The sequence below is a fragment of the Chiloscyllium punctatum genome, chromosome 17 (assembly GCF_047496795.1).
Source record: "Chiloscyllium punctatum isolate Juve2018m chromosome 17, sChiPun1.3, whole genome shotgun sequence".
NCBI classification, from domain to species: Eukaryota; Metazoa; Chordata; class Chondrichthyes; order Orectolobiformes; family Hemiscylliidae; genus Chiloscyllium; species Chiloscyllium punctatum.
This window is the reverse complement of record NC_092755.1, coordinates 13727529-13740131: the sequence shown is the minus strand read 5'-3', so window position 1 is coordinate 13740131 and position 12603 is coordinate 13727529. Positions and strand designations below refer to the sequence as shown.

The 12603-nt window shown below is 55.5% G+C and overlaps 1 long non-coding RNA gene across 1 annotated transcript in view; it reads right to left on the bottom strand.

Moving 5' to 3' along the window:
• LOC140487739 (uncharacterized) overlaps positions 1–5998 on the bottom strand; it is a 30887-nt gene extending 24889 nt beyond the window's left edge. The window contains exon 1 of the long non-coding RNA XR_011962917.1: positions 3410–5998. This is a non-coding gene — a long non-coding RNA (uncharacterized lncRNA). The remainder of the gene's footprint in view (positions 1–3409) is intronic.
• Positions 5999–12603: the final 6605 nt, after the last annotated feature.

Below are 12603 nucleotides of genomic sequence, written 5' to 3'. Positions count from 1 at the left end.
CTGTCTATACCTGACATATGCTTCCTTCTCTTTCTTGAGCAAACCCTCAATTTCTCGAGTCATCCTGCATTCCCCACACCTTGCCTTGCCTTCCCCTTGCCTTTCACCCCAATAGGAACATACTGTCTCATTATCTCATTTTTCAAGGCTACTCATTTTCCAACCATCCCTTTACCTGCAAAAATCCGCACATAATCACATTTTCAAAGTTCTTCCCTCATCCTGCCAAAATTGTCCTTTATCCAATTTCGAAACTTAACAGTTAGATCCTGTCTATCCTTTGCCAGTACTATTTTAAAACTAATCGAATTATGGTCACTGGCACCAAAGTGCTCCCCCACTGACACCTGCCCTGCCTTATTTCCCAAGGGTAGGTCAAGCTTTGCACCTTCTCTAGTAGGTACATCCACATACTGAATCAGAAAATCTTCTTGTACACACTTAACAAATTCCACTCCTTGGGTGCTCCGGTTTCCTCCCATAGTCCAAAGATGTGCAGGTTAGGTGAATTGGCAACGCGAAGTTGCCTGTAGTGTCAGGTGAAGGGGTAAATGTAAGGGAATGGGTCTGGGTGGGTTGCTCTTCGGAGGATCAGTGTGGACTCATTGGGCCAAATGTCCTGTATTCACAGCGTAAGTAAATCTAATCTAATCAAACCTTATCTAATCCAATCTAAACCTTTAGCACTATGCCAGTTCCAGTCTACATTTAGAATGTTAAAATTCCCTACCATAACACACTATTATTCTTATAGATAACTGAGATCTCTTTACAAATTTGTTACTCAATTCCCTGCTGATTATGTGGAGCTCCAAGGTACAATCCCAAAAAGGTAATAGTCCCTTTCTTATTTCTCACTTCCACCCAAATGAATTCCCGGATGTATTCCCAGGAATATCCTCCCTAATTACATTCATAATGTTATCCCATATCAAAAATGACACTCCTCCTCCTCACCTGCCTCCCTTTCTATCCTTCCTGTAGCATTTGTATCTTGGAACATGAAGCTGCCAGTCCTGCCCATCCTTGAGCGACGTTTCTGCAATTGCTCTGATATCCCAGACCCATGTTCCTAACCATGCCCTGAGTTCATCTGCCTTCCTTGCTAGGTCTCTTGCATTGATGAAAATGCAGTTTGATGTATCAGTCCTACGTTGTTCTCTGCTTTGTTCCTGCCTGCCCTGACTGTTTGACTTGCTCCTTTTCCCAACTGTACCAGTGTCAGATTGATCTCTTTCCTCACTATCGCCCTGGGTCCCATCCCCTTGCCCACCTTATTAATTTAATTCCTCCCAAGCAGTTGCAGCAATCTCCCTGCCAGTATATTAGTCCCTTTTGAATTCAGGTGCAATTCATCCCTCTTATATGGGTCACTTCAGCCCTAGAAGAGCTTCCAATGATCTAAAATGTGAATCTTTCTCCCACACACAAGCTCCTTGGCTACACATTAATCTCGGACACCACCTTCCCTCTCCTTCCTAGACCGCTCCATCTCCATCAACAGTGTCCGACTCAACACTGACATTTTCTACAAACCCACCGGCTCCCACAGCTAAACAAGGACAGAATCCCCCTGATCTTCACGTTCCACCCCACCAACCTCCGGATACATTTCGTCATCCTCCGCCACCTACAAATGGACCCTAGCACCACAGAGATATTTCCCTCCACACACTTATTTGTATTCTGTAAAGACCATTCCCTTGTCAAGTCCACACCCCACACCCCACCAACCCACCCTCCCCTCCTGGCACCATCCTCTGTCACCACAGGAATTGCAAAACCTGTGCCCCGATCTCCCTCTCACTTCCCAAATGCCCCAAAGCAGCCTTCCACATCCAACAGAGCTTTCGCTGCACTTCCGCACACGTCATTTACTGTATCCGTTGCTCCCGATGCAGTCTCCTTTACATTGGGGATACAGGTCGCCTACTTGCTGAGTGCTTCAGAGAACATCTCCAGGACACCCGCACCAACCAACCCCACCACTGTGGCTGAAAACCTCTCAACTCCTCCCCCTCCTCCTCCTCCTCCTCCTCCCCGCCCCCGACTCCCACTCCGCTGAGGACATGCAGTTCCTGGTCCTCCTCTATCACTAAACCCTAACCACTTGTCTCGTGGAGAAAGAATGCCTCACATTCTACCTTGGGACATTGCAACCACACACTATCAATGTGGATTTCACCAGTTTCCTCACTTCTCCTCCCCCTCACCATCCCCCCAATCCCAGCCCCAACCTTCCAAATCAGCACCACCATCATGACCTGTCCGATCTGTCAATCTTCCTTCCCACCTATCCACTCCACCCTCCCCCCGACCTTTCACCTTTACCCCCAACTCCATCCATCTAATGCACTCTCATCTACCTTTCCCCAGGCCCACCCCCCCTCCCATTTATCTCTCCATCCCCTTGGCTCACAGCCTCATTCCTGATGAAGGGCCTTTTCCTAAAATGGTGATTCTCCTGCTGCTCAAATGCTGCCTGACCTGTTGTGCTTTTCCAGCACCACGTTCTCGACTCTGATCTCCAACATCTGCGGTCTTCACTTTTTCCTAGACGTTCATCTGCTTGATCCTCCTATTCCGAGCCTCACTAGCTCACAGCATCGGGAGTAATCCAGATATTACTACCCTCGAGGACCTCCTTTTAAAATTCCTGCCTAACTTTCTCTCTCCTCTCTTCAGCATATCATCCATTTTCCTTCCTGTGTCATTTGTTCCAGTGTGCACAGTGACCTGCTGCTGGTCCCACTGCCCTTTGAGAATATTCTGCCTTGATCCTGGAAACAGGGAGACAACACACCATTCTGATTTCTCACTGTCGGCCGCAGAAACATCTGTCTGTGCCTCTGACTAGAGAGTCCCCTCTCACAATCGATCGCTTGGTACCTGACATACCCCTTGTTACATTACAGCCTGTCTCGGTCCCAGAAACTTGGCTGTTCATGCTGCATTCTCCTGAAAGGCAATCACCCCCTACATTTTCCAAAACAACATACTTGTTTGAGATGGGGTTAACCACAGGAGACTCCTGCACGACCTGCCTCCCTCTCCTACTTTTCCTGGTTTTTCTCCCTTTCTTAAAACTACCATCCGTCAGATGCCCCTAGTTCCTGTAAATTCCTCCTTGCCTCAAACTGCCGCTCCAAATGATCGATGCGATCTGATAGGATTCACAACCAAACACACTGCTGACATAATCATCAGAATTAAGGAAACTGTCTCTAATCTCCAACAGCTGACAGGAAGAGCACATCACTCGACACAAGGCCATCTTTGTACCTTAACAACCTACAGAAAATAGCATAGTCTTATGCACTAAAAAAAACAGTAATCCAGCCTAACTTAGTATGTATGTTTCATATTTTTAAATTTTAATCAAAGGACAGATCTCAAAAAAAACACTCACCATTAAAAATGACAGCAATATTACACTTAAAAACCAGGCACTTATCTGCTCCTGTGCTGTGTGCTCTCCAACATAGGTTCCTCGAATGTCAGCTGTGAATTTCGCTGTTTGTCAATTTTTCTTCAACACACTCCAATATCCGGAAACACTTGAACTCAAACAGCAAAGGCAGTAACTGTGCAGATTCACTGCTGTGTCAGTTAGCAGTGTAGGTTTCTTTCTCTCTGTCTCTGTCTCTCTCCCTCTCCGTTTCTCTCCCAGACCATGTGGTCACTACCTTTGTTCACTTCCTCCTTTTTAAAGAGCCATTGTTTTGATCTTTTCTCCCAAACTTCCAAAACAATGCAACAGCTTAAAAACAGTAATTACTGCTTGTGGAATTCGAGGAACTCACTTCCAACACGTAAAATACTCCAAAAGCGAGCAGTTTTTACAGCCAAAACTTTTCCCATCCTCCATCTTGGATTACCCAAATCCTGATAGCTTTTACTCCATCTCCATGTCAATCCTTATCACTCATTAATTGGTTCTCCCTGTTTCAGTTTGCTTACTTGTCTTCTAATCCTGACCACTGTAGGGCAGAAATGTTCAATTTTGGTTTTCTTTAAGCAACATTTTGGTTTTGTTCAGTTCTATAACAATAATTCACTATCTTCTTTTTAATGTCCTTTCCACTTCTCTAACGACTATATTTATTGCCTTCAGTTGTGAAGAATATTTGTCCCTATTCTCGTAGAAACTGAGCTCATCTTGTACCAAACTGGTTGAATGTCAGACAGATCGGGGAGTTAGGCATCATTCACCCCAGACTTACACTGACAAGGAAAGCCCAGACTTCAGTCAGGTTTTCTCTTGTTTCTCACCAGCTATTCCTTAAGATACTGAAACTTGACAGTCCTCCAGTCCATTTCTGGAGTTCTTCATCCATGAACCTTCAACCTTCAATAGGGCCAATGGTGAAATACCACAGTGGGGGTGATCCCTTCAAAAATGAACTAACTTGTGTCAGAGATGCTAAAATGGCTCAATATAGCTAATGCAAAACTAATTTATTTGACTTTTATCCAAAATATTAAACCTGTCTCACACAGGTTAATTAACCTGAGCATAAACAGACTCAGTGAACATGGCTTGGGCCTGGATGTGGTTAACAGCACAATCTCATTGCTGCAGTTCCTTATGAACACGTCGGTGTCTCAGCAGGTTGAATGAGCGAGCAAACCCTTCTTACACACAGAGCAGGTGAATGGCCTCTCCCTGGTGTGAACTCACTGATGTTTGATGTCAGATGATTGACTGAACCTGGTCCTGCAGTGAGAGCCCCAGAAAGGTTTCTCATCATTGTGAACATGTTGACGGAACATCAGTTTCCTGGAACCTTTAAAGCACTTCCCACAGTCTGGACATTTAAAAAACCTAGTCTCAGTGTGAACTCACTGGCCTCCCAGTAGGGCAGAAGAGTGAGTAAATCCCTCCCTAAACACATCGCAATGAAATGGTCTCACGCTTGTGTGAACTCACCGGTGTTTTTGCACATAGGATATGGTACAGAATGCCTTCTCATTCGGCTCAGGGGAACAGTCTGAGTTTGCCGATATATCTGCAGCTGGATGACTGAATGAATGCCTTGCTGCAGACAGAGCAGGTTCTCAGCCTCTACCCAGTGTGATCTCGCTGGTGTGTAGTGAGTTGAAATAATTGTCTGAACTTAATGCCGCAGTGAGAACTCCTGAATTGTCTCTCCTCTGTTCGAATACGTCAATCAGTTGCCCAGAATTTCTATGGCATTTTCCAAAGTCTTGTGATTTAAAAAGTTCTTTTATCTGGGTGAACTCTATGGTCTGCCTGCAGTTGAGAAGACTGAGTGAATCCCTTCCCACACTTGGAGCAGATGAATGGCCTTTCCTCAGTGTGAGTGCATTGCTGAATTTCCAGTTGAGGTGGGGATTTGAATCCTCCTTCACTGTCCTCATATTCCCATCCTTTCTCCCCAGCTTGACTGTGATTATATTTTGACAGTTCAGATGATTTCATCCACACACAGGACAGGTGCACAGTTCCTCGTCACTTGGTGTTTTTTCCTTCCAAGTTCAGAATTGAACAATATTCCAAACATAAAATAAAAATCAATCTTTCCAATTCTAATATGATACCTGGTTCTGTTTCCTGACCACAGAGTGTCCCCTTCACATAATCTATGAAGCTAATTAAAGAGAAGCAAAGTGAGTGAGAAGACCACAATCTGACTGAATGGTCATCCCTGAGACCTGGCTGCAGGATGAAGTTCTAGGACATTCCTGAAGAGGGCGCGCGATATCTCCCCCGCCCCCCAAAAGACACCGGTGCGCAGGCGCTAGATTGAGCACGTTGGAGCATGCGCAAATTGACTGAAGGCCCCTTTTTCAGTATCCAGGTTATGGCGGGGAGAGGGTGGTCCCGGAGGAATAATAGAGCCAGTGGTGGGAGAGGTGGTGCGATCTGTCTTCGTAATATCCAGTAAAGGTCCCGCGAACCGAATAAGAATGAGCGGGTCCCGCGGTTTCAGCCCTGACTTTAATTTCCGGGACCTGGCCGTGGCCACCATTTTGTTTGGGGCCAGGCGCATGCGCCGTTATACTGGTGACGCAAAGGGGTTGGGCGGGGCCTACGGTCCCAGTGACGGAGACAATGGAGATGGGGAGGGGCTTGTGGAGATGGGGAGGGGCCTGTGGGACTGACCCAGGAGGAGGGAGAGCCTGGGGGCGGGGACAGGGATTCACAGATCAGGGGGAGGGGGGGGACAGGGATTCACAGATCAGGGGGAGGGGGGGGACAGGCATTCACAGATCAGGGGGAGGGGGGGGGAACAGGGATTCACAGATCAGGGGGAGGGGGGGGGAACAGGGATTCACAGATCTGGGGGAGGGGGGGACAGGGATTCACAGATCAGGGGGAGGGGGGGACAGGGATTCACAGATCAGGGGGAGGGGACAGGGATTCACAGATCAGGGGGAGGGGGGGACAGGCATTCACAGATCAGGGGGAGGGGGGGACAGGGATTCACAGATCAGGGGGAGGGGGAGGGGGGGGACAGGCATTCACAGATCAGGGGGAGGGGGGGACAGGCATTCACAGATCTGGGGGAGGGGGGGACTGGCATTCACAGATCTGGGGGAGGGGGGGACAGGCATTCACAGATCTGGGGGAGGGGGTGGGGGACAGGCATTCACAGATCAGGGGGAGGGGGGGACAGGCATTCACAGATCAGGGGGAGGGGGACAGGCATTCACAGATCAGGGGGAGGGGGGGACAGGCATTCACAGATCAGGGGGAGGGGGGACAGGCATTCACAGATCAGGGGGAGGGGGACAGGCATTCACAGATCTGGGGGAGGGGGGGGACAGGCATTCACAGATCTGGGGGGGGGGACAGGGATTCACAGATCTGGGGGAGGGGGGGACAGGCATTCACAGATCAGGGGGGGGGACAGGCATTCACAGATCAGGGGGAGGGGGGGACAGGCATTCACAGATCAGGGGGAGGGGGGACAGGCATTCACAGATCAGGGGGAGGGGGACAGGCATTCACAGATCTGGGGGAGGGGGGACAGGCATTCACAGATCTGGGGGGGGGGGGACAGGCATTCACAGATCTGGGTGGGGGGGGGACAGGGATTCACAGATCTGGGGGGGGGACAGGCATTCACAGATCTGGGGGAGGGGGGGAACAGGCATTCACAGATCTGGGGGGGGGGACAGGCATTCACAGATCTGGGGGAGTGGGGGGACAGACATTCATAGATCAGGGGGAGGGGGGACAGGCATTCACAGATCAGGGGGAGGGGGGACAGGCATTCACAGATCTGGGGGAGGGGGGGGACAGACATTCACAGATCTGGGGGTGAGGGGGTGACAGGCATTCACAGATCTGGGGGAGGGGGGACAGGCATTCACAGATCTGGGGGAGGGGGGGGGACAGGGATTCACAGATCTGGGGGAGGGGGTGGGGGACAGGCATTCACAGATCAGGGGGAGGGGGGGACAGGCATTCACAGATCAGGGGGAGGGGGGGGACAGGCATTCACAGATCAGGGGGAGGGGGGGACAGGCATTCACAGATCAGGGGGAGGGGGGACAGGCATTCACAGATCAGGGGGAGGGGGACAGGCATTCACAGATCTGGGGGAGGGGGGGGACAGGCATTCACAGATCTGGGGGGGGGGACAGGCATTCACAGATCTGGGGGGGGGGGACAGGGATTCACAGATCTGGGGGGGGGGGACAGGCATTCACAGATCTGGGGGAGGGGGGGAACAGGCATTCACAGATCTGGGGGGGGACAGGCATTCACAGATCTGGGGGAGGGGGGGGACAGACATTCACAGATCAGGGGGAGGGGGGACAGGCATTCACAGATCAGGGGGAGGGGGGACAGGCATTCACAGATCTGGGGGAGGGGGGGGACAGACATTCACAGATCTGGGGGTGAGGGGGGGACAGGCATTCACAGATCTGGGGGAGGGGGGACAGGCATTCACAGATCTGGGGGAGGGGGGGGGACAGGGATTCACAGATCTGGGGGAGGGGGGGGGACAGGCATTCACAGATCTGGTGGGGGGGGGGACAGGCATTCACAGATTTGGGGGGGGGGACAGGGATTCACAGATCTGGGGGGGGGACAGGCATTCACAGATCTGGGGGAGGGGGGGAACAGGCATTCACAGATCTGGGGGGGGGACAGGGATTCACAGATCTGGGGGGGGGACAGGCATTCACAGATCTGGGGGAGGGGGGGAACAGGCATTCACAGATCTTGGGGGGGGGGACAGGCATTCACAGATCTGGGGGAGGGGGGGGGAACAGGCATTCACAGATCTGGGGGAGGGGGACAGGCATTCACAGATCAGGGGGAGGGGGAGGACAGGCATTCACAGATCTGGGGGTGAGGGGGGGAACAGGCATTCACAGATCTGGGGGAGGGGGGACAGGCATTCACAGATCTGGGGGAGGGGGGGGGACAGGCATTCACAGATCTGGGGGAGGGGGGGGGACAGGCATTCACAGATCTGGGGGGGGGACGGGGATTCACAGATCTGGGGGGGGGGACTGGCATTCACAGATCTGGGGGAGGGGGGGAACAGGCATTCACAGATCTGGGGGGGGGGACAGGCATTCACAGATCTGGGGGAGGGGGGGGGACAGGCATTCACAGATCTGGGGGAGGGGGGGAACAGGCATTCACAGATCTGGGGGAGGGGGGGGACAGGCATTCACAGATCTGGGGGAGGGGGGGGGACAGGCATTCACAGATCTGGGGGAGGGGGGGACAGGCATTCACAGATCAGGGGGAGGGGGAGGACAGGCATTCACAGATCTGGGGGTGAGGGGGGGACAGGCATTCACAGATCTGGGGGAGGGGGGACAGGCATTCACAGATCTGGGGGAGGGGGGGAACAGGCATTCACAGATCTGGGGGAGGGGGGGGACAGGCATTCACAGATCTGGGGGGGGGGGGGACAGGCATTCACAGATCTGGGGGAGGGGGGGGGACAGGCATTCACAGATCTGGGGGAGGGGGGGACAGGCATTCACAGATCAGGGGGAGGGGGAGGACAGGCATTCACAGATCTGGGGGAGGGGGGGGACAGGCATTCACAGATCTGGGGGGAGGGGGGGACAGGCATTCACAGATCAGGGGGGGGGGGGGACAGGCATTCACAGATCAGGGGGAGGGGGGGACAGGGATTCACAGATCAGGGGGAGGGGGAGGGGGGGGACAGGCATTCACAGATCAGGGGGAGGGGGGGACAGGCATTCACAGATCTGGGGGAGGGGGGGACTGGCATTCACAGATCTGGGGGAGGGGGGGACAGGCATTCACAGATCTGGGGGAGGGGGTGGGGGACAGGCATTCACAGATCAGGGGGAGGGGGGGACAGGCATTCACAGATCAGGGGGAGGGGGGGACAGGCATTCACAGATCAGGGGGAGGGGGGACAGGCATTCACAGATCAGGGGGAGGGGGACAGGCATTCACAGATCTGGGGGAGGGGGGGGACAGGCATTCACAGATCTGGGGGGGGGGACAGGGATTCACAGATCTGGGGGAGGGGGGGGACAGGCATTCACAGATCAGGGGGAGGGGGGGACAGGCATTCACAGATCAGGGGGAGGGGGGACAGGCATTCACAGATCAGGGGGAGGGGGACAGGCATTCACAGATCTGGGGGAGGGGGGGGACAGGCATTCACAGATCTGGGGGGGGGGGGACAGGCATTCACAGATCTGGGTGGGGGGGGGACAGGGATTCACAGATCTGGGGGGGGGGGACAGGCATTCACAGATCTGGGGGAGGGGGGGAACAGGCATTCACAGATCTGGGGGGGGGGACAGGCATTCACAGATCTGGGGGAGTGGGGGGACAGACATTCATAGATCAGGGGGAGGGGGGACAGGCATTCACAGATCAGGGGGAGGGGGGACAGGCATTCACAGATCTGGGGGAGGGGGGGGACAGACATTCACAGATCTGGGGGTGAGGGGGTGACAGGCATTCACAGATCTGGGGGAGGGGGGACAGGCATTCACAGATCTGGGGGAGGGGGGGGGGGACAGGGATTCACAGATCTGGGGGAGGGGGTGGGGGACAGGCATTCACAGATCAGGGGGAGGGGGGGACAGGCATTCACAGATCAGGGGGAGGGGGGGGACAGGCATTCACAGATCAGGGGGAGGGGGGGACAGGCATTCACAGATCAGGGGGAGGGGGGACAGGCATTCACAGATCAGGGGGAGGGGGACAGGCATTCACAGATCTGGGGGAGGGGGGGGACAGGCATTCACAGATCTGGGGGGGGGGGACAGGCATTCACAGATCTGGGGGGGGGGGGACAGGGATTCACAGATCTGGGGGGGGGGGACAGGCATTCACAGATCTGGGGGAGGGGGGGAACAGGCATTCACAGATCTGGGGGGGGACAGGCATTCACAGATCTGGGGGAGGGGGGGGACAGACATTCACAGATCAGGGGGAGGGGGGACAGGCATTCACAGATCAGGGGGAGGGGGGACAGGCATTCACAGATCTGGGGGAGGGGGGGGACAGACATTCACAGATCTGGGGGTGAGGGGGGGACAGGCATTCACAGATCTGGGGGAGGGGGGACAGGCATTCACAGATCTGGGGGGGGGGGGGACAGGGATTCACAGATCTGGGGGAGGGGGGGGGACAGGCATTCACAGATCTGGGGGGGGGGGGACAGGCATTCACAGATTTGGGGGGGGGGGACAGGGATTCACAGATCTGGGGGGGGGACAGGCATTCACAGATCTGGGGGAGGGGGGGAACAGGCATTCACAGATCTTGGGGGGGGGGACAGGCATTCACAGATCTGGGGGAGGGGGGGGAACAGGCATTCACAGATCTGGGGGAGGGGGACAGGCATTCACAGATCAGGGGGAGGGGGAGGACAGGCATTCACAGATCTGGGGGTGAGGGGGGGAACAGGCATTCACAGATCTGGGGGAGGGGGGACAGGCATTCACAGATCTGGGGGAGGGGGGGGGACAGGCATTCACAGATCTGGGGGAGGGGGGGGGACAGGCATTCACAGATCTGGGGGGGGGACGGGGATTCACAGATCTGGGGGGGGGGACTGGCATTCACAGATCTGGGGGAGGGGGGGAACAGGCATTCACAGATCTGGGGGGGGGACAGGCATTCACAGATCTGGGGGAGGGGGGGGACAGGCATTCACAGATCTGGGGGAGGGGGGGAACAGGCATTCACAGATCTGGGGGAGGGGGGGGACAGGCATTCACAGATCTGGGGGAGGGGGGGGGACAGGCATTCACAGATCTGGGGGAGGGGGGGACAGGCATTCACAGATCAGGGGGAGGGGGAGGACAGGCATTCACAGATCTGGGGGTGAGGGGGGGACAGGCATTCACAGATCTGGGGGAGGGGGGACAGGCATTCACAGATCTGGGGGAGGGGGGGAACAGGCATTCACAGATCTGGGGGAGGGGGGGGGGACAGGCATTCACAGATCTGGGGGAGGGGGGGGGACAGGCATTCACAGATCTGGGGGAGGGGGGGGGACAGGCATTCACAGATCTGGGGGAGGGGGGGACAGGCATTCACAGATCAGGGGGAGGGGGAGGACAGGCATTCACAGATCTGGGGGAGGGGGGGGACAGGCATTCACAGATCTGGGGGAGGGGGGGGACAGGCATTCACAGATCAGGGGGAGGGGGGGACAGGCATTCACAGATCAGGGGGAGGGGGGGACAGGCATTCACAGATCTGGGGGAGGGGGTGGGGGACAGGCATTCACAGATCAGGGGGAGGGGGGGACAGGCATTCACAGATCAGGGGGAGGGGGGGGACAGGCATTCACAGATCAGGGGGAGGGGGGGACAGGCATTCACAGATCAGGGGGAGGGGGGACAGGCATTCACAGATCAGGGGGAGGGGGGACAGGCATTCACAGATCTGGGGGAGGGGGGGGGACAGGCATTCCCAGATCTGGGGGAGGGGGGGACAGGCATTCACAGATCAGGGGGAGGGGGAGGACAGGCATTCACAGATCTGGGGGTGAGGGGGGGACAGGGATTCACAGATCTTGGGGGGGGGGGGACAGGCATTCACAGATCTGGGGGAGGGGGGGAACAGGCATTCACAGATCTGGGGGAGGGGGGGGGACAGGCATTCACAGATCTGGGGGAGGGGGGGGACAGGCATTCACAGATCTGGGGGAGGGGGGGACGGACAGGCATTCACAGATCTGGGGGAGGGGGGGACAGGCATTCACAGATCAGGGGGAGGGGGAGGACAGGCATTCACAGATCTGGGGGAGGGGGGGGACAGGCATTCACAGATCTGGGGGAGGGGGGGGGACAGGCATTCACAGATCTGGGGGAGGGGGTGGGGGACAGGCATTCACAGATCTGGGGGAGGGGGGGACTGGCATTCACAGCTCTGGGGGTGAGGGGGGGGGACAGGGATTCACAGATCTGGGGGAGGGGGTGGGGGACAGGCATTCACAGATCTGGGGGAGGGGGTGGGGGACAGGCATTCACAGATCTGGGGGAGGGGGTGGGGGACAGGCATTCACAGCTCTGGGGGTGAGGGTGTGGGGGACAGGCATTGACAGCTCTGGGGGAGGGGGTGGGGGACAGGCATTCACAGCTCTGGGGGAGGGGGTGGGGGACAGG